Source organism: Echinops telfairi, unplaced genomic scaffold (assembly GCF_000313985.2).
Source record: "Echinops telfairi isolate 266 unplaced genomic scaffold, ASM31398v2 ScPeMD7_3533;HRSCAF=4204_0, whole genome shotgun sequence".
In the NCBI taxonomy this organism is placed as follows: Eukaryota; Metazoa; Chordata; class Mammalia; order Afrosoricida; family Tenrecidae; genus Echinops; species Echinops telfairi.
In genome coordinates this window covers 59062623-59071287 of record NW_022107431.1, presented here as the reverse complement: position 1 = coordinate 59071287, position 8665 = coordinate 59062623, and positions in this window count along the sequence as shown.

The following is an 8665-nucleotide window of genomic DNA, read 5'->3' as shown; positions in this document are numbered from 1 at the left end:
TTCCTCCTGTGTGGAGCAGTGAGCCCACATATCTTCCCACATTCAAAGCACACACCCAGGGGGATAGGGGGATATGGAAGGAAGCATGCAACCACATAGTCCTTCATTCACACAGTGGGTGTGGGGACCAAGATACTGGTCCACCTCTTTCATGGTGGAATGCTCAAGAACTGTTCCTCCCTGTGGGGAGGGCTGCTGAGTTTGTGGTTGGTCAGCTGAGAGTTTACTGCTTCTCGTGATCTCTTTATATGGGTTCCACCTGCAGTTGTTTTTTTCTCTCTTTCAGTTCACTCATTTTTCCTTCCTCTGAGATGTAGATATCTAGGTGTTGCCCCCTATCTGTTGTCTCTTTATTTTTATTGAAGAAGGTGGCATGTCTTTTACCAAAAGACCCAAGGTTAAACATTTTAGCTGTCAGTTTTTCTCAATTGTAAGAATTGTACTTTAAGGCAGGACATGTTGCTACTGTTGTCGTTTGGTGCCATTGCCTCAGTACCTTCTGATCATAACCCTAGGCACAACAAAACACTGCATGGTTCAGCACCATATCCACAGTGGTTCGTTCCTATGCCTGAACCAATTGTTACCATCACGGGGTCCATCTGCCTCTTCGCGAGTCTTCCTCATTGTCACTGCCCCTCTACTTTGCCAAGCTTGATGTCCTTCTGCAGGGACTAGTCTCTCTTGACACTCTGTCCAAAGTAGGTAAGACAAAGTCTAGTCAGCCTTGCCTCTAAGGAACTTTCTGGTTGTACTTCTTCCAAGATAAATGTGTTTGTCCTTTTGGCGGCCCATTGTACTATCAATCTTCTTTACCAGTAAACAATTCAAATGCAGCAGTTCTTCTTTGGTCTTCTTGATGCAGTGTCCAACTTCCACATGCATGAGGCAATAGAAAATACCCTAACTTGAGTCAGGCATACCTTAGTCCCCAGATACCATCTTTGCTCTGCAACACTAAAGAGGGATCTTGAAGCACTTCTACCTACGGCACCGCATTGTTTGATTTCTTAACTGCTGCTGCCATAAACATGGCTGAAGAAGAGATTTCCTGCCGCTGCTTTGTTCTACTGCTTTGTTTGGTTTGGAAGACCAGAAGATGAAGGAAGTATTTAGAGGACATAGCAGCTGAAAATGCTCTCTACTAGGGTATATGGATCAGAAGAAACTGATGGTCTATTTGGGGTGTGTTACTGCTGCCATTAGATCCAGCCACACTGCTGCAGCCCCTGCTTCAATTCAGCTCATTGAAGTATGCTTCTTTTTGCTCACCTACACCTGCTTCCTTCTGCTCTTGTCTCATTATTCTGGCTTCCATGGAACATATTGGTTGACCTTCTGCCAACACGGGTTTCATTCTGGCAGTCCACGATGTATGTAATATTCTTTGCCAGAATCATACTTCAAAGGCACCAATGATTCTTTAATCTTTCCTAATAATTCTCGAGCTTTTACATACATATGAAGTGATCAAAAATATACCATGTCTTTGCTTGGTTGCACCTAAGTCTTCAAAAAGATAGCTTTGCTTTTTAACACTTTTAAAGAGACATTTTATAGCAGATTTGCCAAATGCAGAATGTGTGATTTCCTGATTTCTGCCTGCATGTCCATTGATTGTGTGGAAACCAACTATGGTCACCATTGTATAATTCTGCTTGATGTGATTGAACTGTGGAGTGATGTGATAAACATATTAATAAAAAATAAGTAAAATTCTGTTTATCATGATGTTGCTTATTGTTCCATTGTGAGGATTTTTGTTTTCTTTATGCTGAGGTTTAATCCTTATTGAAAGCTCTTGCCTTTGGTCTTTTTCAGTGCTTCAAGTCTTCTTTGATTTCGAAAGCAAGGTTGTGTTATCTGCATATTAAAAGTTAATGAGTTTTTCTCCAATCCTCATGCCTCAATTTTCTTCATATAACATGGATATGTACAGTTAATTCTTGCAGGAGATTAAAGTTAGAATTGTAGAACAATGTTGGAGGACCTTGGTGCCACAAATTAGTCAGAAAACTGGGGGTTGAACCCGTCTGGAGACGTGCAAGGAGACAGCCTGGGGGTCTGCTTTGACACCTCACAGCCTGGAGAGCGTGACAGAGCACTTCTCCTCTCTGCCCACAGGGGTTGCCATAAATGGAATCAACTCAAAGATTCTATGAGCAGTTCACGAACAATAGTGTCTCAGTGTGGGCAATCAAGGACTGTAATAGTCTATTCTACCAAATTTGTGAAAAATTCATTTTTCTGTATACACTGTTTATATTGGTGTTCCCTTCTTTAAAAAATCTCCCATGCCACAGGTACCCACCATGGAGATGCAAAAGCTTGGAAACTCGGAAAGCCTATTGTGCTGATTCCCTTGCTTTGTTTTGTAATGCCAGTTTAGCGGAAAAGAGAAAAGGAACATGTTTAGAAGACTGTTACTAGAGACCTGAGCAATCTGAAAGGGGCTTAATTGTGTGGAAAACAATTATAATAATTAAAGTTGGCTTCTTCGGGTCAGGAATTCCAACTGGGCAAGCTCAAAGTTTTGGTTTATCATCACAAAAGAGCCACAGAACCCTCGAGAGCTCTTTCTAGGATTCCAAAGGGCAGAAACTTTTCTTTGAGCTAAAAAATTATTATTATTAAAAACAAATAAAGGCAAACAAAAACACATTCCAATACAGAAGCACATCTGAAGAGACACAAATCTACAAAGTTCCAAGCCTCTGGCTGGTCGAATCCACCACAGTAAAATAGTAGACATAATTTCAGTCAGTGTGTGTCTAACCCATACAATAATCAAAGACATGAACACCACCATAAAAATCAGGCTTGCTTCTACATGATGATCTCTCTTTGTATATGTTCTTAGAGTTTGTATTTTTCTTTAAAATTTTATTGTTTTGTGTATGCTTCTTATTTGATTTTGAAATTAATATTTGAATTCTATTTTCAGCTTTGAACTATTATTACATAGGCTTTGTTTATCTGTGTAGTGGCAAGAAAATTTCATGATGTGCCCACAACTTACAGACAAACTGATCAGTGGGGTCTGTCCCCATGGTGCCGTGACTAATGGACATCTGGAACTGTCAGTTGTGTCTCTGTGAGGTTGAGCCATAACTTGAACTAACGCTACAATGTGAATAGTTATTTGAACTTGCCTACCACTCAGTAAAGAAGGCAGGAGGAAAATGGAAGCCGCTAGCATAAGGATTTTCCTTTTTATTAACTCATATGCCTCACAATCTGATATATCTATTCCTTCTACTAATTTCATACTTTTAAGACATTATTAAAATTAATTGACTGGGTTATGTATTCTTTGTATTTCAATAATTATTCTATTTATTATTGTCTAGAAACTTCAGAGTAAAATATCAAGTAAATGAGGAAATACAACTTAATTGATTATAAAAAATTGTTTCCCTAATGCATTGTGTGTGTCTTAAAAAAATGGTGTCAGAATACAAGATACTACTAAAACAATCAAGCATAGCTACATGCCTCTCTTTTAGTGAGCCAATATGATAAGGTTCCTTATCAAAATCACAATATCTAAAATATATATGTTATTATACAAGCCCTATATCCATGATATTTATCCATTCATTTAATTCACATGTGGTATAAGTACTACCATATCTCTGTTTTATAAAGTCCATACCATTTAGGTAAATTTCCCAAGAGTCTTAGAGGTAAAATAGTTAGACATCAATTCCATATCCAAAACTTATTAAAAGACGAAAACAAGTATCTGCTCTTGTGTCACATGTAGACTCCAACTGCTAAGGTTAAGGTTTATCTGTCAAACTGATGACAGGCCTGATGGGATTTTCTTTTATCCTTATGAGATAAACATCACATTTTATTTATTGTTGTAGTTTATACAAACTGGTGAATAGTACTGGGGATCTGACTTAATCAAAGCTTTTCAACCTAAAATATGGACTAACTTCTCAGAAGAAAATTCACTCTAGTAGCGCAGGGTGTTAGGATGGCTTGTTTAGAGAAACAAAATCAGTGACACTCATCTCTGTATAAGAACTTTATATCAAGAAGTAACTTTATATCAAGAAGTAATCCCATAGCAGAAAAGACAGTCCATCCAAGTCCATTAAAATTAGCTGGGGCCTTTTCCAGATTCAGGTAGCTGTAGGCCAATGATGCAGAAAGGTGAAGCAGATGCAGGAAGATAGTAGGCCACTGGGTGCAGGACCATGTGGACCCAAGGTTGGTGGAAAGATGGCAGGTCTACAGCTCTAGAGTCCCATGGCCCACCTGGGGCTGTTCCTTGGGGCAGAGCAAGCCAGAGGCCCAGCAAGCAAGTGGCAGAGGGGCAGAGAGAGGGGAAGGGCCTCAGTTTCTCTCTCTTTTTTTAAATCATTTTATTAGAGGCTCATACAACTCTTATCACAATCCATACACACATCAATTATGTAAAGCGCATTTGTACATTTACTGCCCTCATCATTCTCAACACATTTGCTCCCCACCCAAGTCCCCGGCATCAGCTCCTCATTTTCCCCCTCCCTCCCTGCTCCCACCTCCCCCATGAACCCTTGATAATTTACTAATTATTATTTTGTCATATCTTACCCTGTCTGACATCTCCCTTCACCCATTTTTCTGTTGTTCGTCCCCCAGGGAGAAGGTTATATGTAGATCCTTGTACTCAGTTCCCCCTTTACAACCCACCCTCCCTCCACCCTCCCAGTATCGCCACTCACACCACGGGTCCTGAAGGGATCATCCGCCCTGGATTCCCTGTGTTTCCAATTCCTATCTGTACCAGTGTCCATCCTCTGGTCTAGCCAGACTTGTAAGGTTGAAGAAAACCTAAGAGTTATGTCTCAGTTTCTCTCTTGTGGAAAAGACCACACCTCCCAGGAGGCGTCATCAGGTTATGGCCTTATTGACAGACTGGACTCCACCCCTACACTTTCATGCAGATTCAAGTTGGCACAAATATAAGTGCCACACACCCAGTCAGCCAGGAGTGAATAACTTGGCCTAGTGACACATCAGTCATGGGAAGAGAATAGAGACATTAAGTCCACTGTCCATAATTTCACTGCCATTGGGTTGACTCATGATGACCCTATAGGGAAGAGTAGACTTCGGAGATGTTAAATCTTCATCTTCTTCCCAAGGAGAAGCTGGTGGGTTCAAATCCTTACCTTGTGTTTAGCAGCTCAATGGGTAACCCACTACACCGACCAGAGCTCCTGAGTTCACTGTAGGGGTTGATATTTGTACCTAAGTGGAAGACATCAAAACTCAAAATAACACTATTTTGGGCAAGGCCAAGCCCAACCCCACTGCCACTGAGTTAATTCAAACCCATAATGACCCTATCAAGGGCTTCCAAGGCTGTAAGTCTTTACAGGAATAGACTCTCTCATAATTCTTCCTCAGAGTGGCCGTAGGTTTGAGGCTCAGACCTTGACATTAGCAGTCCAGTGCTTATCTGGCAGTGCTATCTGGCTACCCTAGAGAAAAGCCAAAGGGAGTGAGTGCGCAAAGCTTAGCAGCACACGCAGTGAAATAGGGTGGAGCGTAGATGGCCCTTTTCAGGCTTGATGTGACAGCACCAGAGATTCAATGTGCATGATACTCATAGATATTCCCTGAGAGCATCAATCAACACTTGTCAAGTGAGACTTTGATAAGGCTTTTCTCAAGCCAATCAAAGGACAGTGAAAGAATTGCATCTGATAGGAGCTCAGGAAACAGAGTAAATAAAGCTGTTTAGAAAAGGTCATTCAGAGACTTTGTTATACCACATTTTAATAAAGGAAGGTACATTTAATAAAATTAATATGGAAAAAAGCATATGCATATAGTCTCAGAATTAAAGGATATTGCTTTAAGGTGAAAATTAGCTTTATAAAAAGTCCACTCCTTATTTCCTCATTTATTGCAGAATGGGGAATACCTCATCATAGATGTGTATAGGTCCTTGGGGAGGTGTTTTGAAACAATAAATGTGATGGCAGTTTTGTTGAATGACCTGCCTTCCATCTTGAAACTTCAAAAATTCATTACTGCCATTGTCAAGGGATTATCGACCTCTTTGGGTATGACTCATGTTAACTTCAATACACTTAAGACTGAATTGGATATTAAAAAATGCCAATTTATTTCTTTAAAATAGAAAATCCTTTAGAGAATTTAAATATATTGGTGTGAACTCTGCTTCCTTCCTATAGACAAAATACCTGGAAGTGTATCAATCACATTATTTTCTATTGCAAGACTTTTTTATGTTTATTAAACACAATTTCTAAAAAGTCTATGTTCTTTGACTTATATAAATTCTTTTAATATTCATAACAGACTTCTGGGGTGACTAAGGCACAACAATATTAAAATGAATTATACCCTTGTTTGTACATTGAAGAATTGGCAGGGTTCACACTCACCATTGGGTCTATAATTTTGCTTTTAATCTCAACACTCTAGAGCTTTGGTTTTGCTTCAGTAACAGAAAAGCGAATGGATAAAATGAAACTCTTGCTAGTTGTTTCAGTGCAGAAGCATCACAACTCCAGGGCTAGTTGGCTCGGGATCTCCAGTGCTGGAAAGGTAACATTTTTGAATTTTATTTAATGGTTTGCCATCTCTCTATCTCTGCTTTATACACCACTAGTTCCACTCAACTTGTCAGTGCAGCTTTCTGAAGTATCAGAGAAAATAAGATAAGGTCTTCAAGAGAGAAAGGGTACATTTCATTTTGTATAAAATAAAGAAGAAGAAACTTATCTCAAGATCCCTAAGAAAATTGCCTTTACGTTTTCTGGGTCAGGCTTGTCTCTGATTTGAACTAGTCACTGGTAAAACGAATGGGAATAAATGACCAGGTGAAACATATCATAATATCACCTCCTGCTTAGAGGCTACTACCAATGTCTGTGAATCCGTGCTGTGGTACAAGCCATGGAAGAGTACATTGAATTTAGCTTCTAGTAAGAGGGTAAAGCCCAAGGACAAACCTATTGCTTCCAAGTCAATTCCGACTCAAATGCCCCTATAGGACAGATGATAAATGCCCCCACTACGTTTCCAATGATATCATCTCTATAGAAGCAAATTAACAGAGATTTCCTTTTGGTTAGCAGCGGAGCACTTTGTCCTGGCACCCCCAGTGTTCCTGGTTAAGAAGGCAGGCCAGAATAACAACTGAAACAGAAAGTTAAATAATAAGTCAGATGTCATTGTACAGAAATCACAATAGAAATCGTGACAGGGACAGGACGGCATCACGTCATTATGTTCTCCCTATGCGCACCCCTGATGCTAGCTTGACAAATGAGCATGAATCTGAAGCAATCAGCTATGGCCAAATCCGTGCTTCAGTGTGATGTGCTTCTGAGGCAGGAGCCAGTAAGGAGGGGACTGGTGACGCACTTCTGACCAATCAACCATTGAAAGACTTTGGAGCATACTTCGACTCTGAAACACATGAGGTCATCTTGAGTTACAGTAAATTTGAAGGCAACTAGTTGTTTGTTTTTGTAAAAGTTTTATTGGCATATAATTAACATCTCATACAATTTAATCATTCTAATTGTTCAGTCATCTTAAGAAGAGTGGTGCAATTATCACCACCCTCAATTTAAGAGCATTTCTTCTTTCTCACATTCATTGTTGCTTTCACGTTCAATGAAGTGAATATGTACATCTCACAATAATATACAGTTCATTTTTTTATATAAAACCCTGCATTCATCTGCACCTTCATAATATTGCTGCCATTAGAGATTCCAGTTCAGAAGGCCATTTTCATTTCTTTGGGCTGTTTGGTTGGATGTTGTCACCATGCAACTTTGATGCTCATCTTTTTGTGGTGTTGTTTATTTTCCCTGAGAGGCTTACTTCATTTATGTATTAGAATACTCAAATAGATTATCAAAGACTATTATTATAGCTGCCACACTATACCTATCATCTAACTTTCCGGTAGCTGTTGTGGCTGTTGTTAGGGGACATCAAGTCAGTTCTGACTTACAGTGACCCTATGTTGAACAGGGTCTGCAAGTTTGTTGTACTGGGGTGACTTCTGTGTGGCTGTGATGCCGGAAGCTATGTCACTGTGCTTTCAAATGCCAGTAGGGTCACCCACAGTGAACAGGTTTCAGCAGGGCTTCCAGACTCAGGACAGACAACTAAGAAGGACTCAGCTGCCCACTCAGAGGAAGGTGCCACTGTGACCCTTACGCAGAGCTCTGAAACATTGTCAGATGATGCCGGCCTAACGAATGGATGCCTAACATTGTCAGAGATGCTGCCAGAGAACGGGGCCCTGGGGTCAGTGGGCACTTGCAATGTGACTAAGAAGGAGCTCTTTCTCAAAGTAGAGTCCATCTTGATCACTTGATGGGGTAAATCGTGTGGGGCTGGAACTCCCAGGATCGTCATTTGCTAATGAGAGACAACTCGAGATGGGAAGAAACAGCTGCAAAAATGTGCTAATGATTTAGAAACTCTGGTAGTAATTGTACAATACTGCTTGACATGATTGAACTAAGGAATGATATGATATATGTATCAACTCCCAAGTAATAATAAATTAAAGATAAGAGGGAAATAGAGGAAAGAGCTGGGAGGCAAAGGGCATTTATAGAGGTCTAGATAAAGACATGTACATATGCAAATATATTTATATATGAGGATG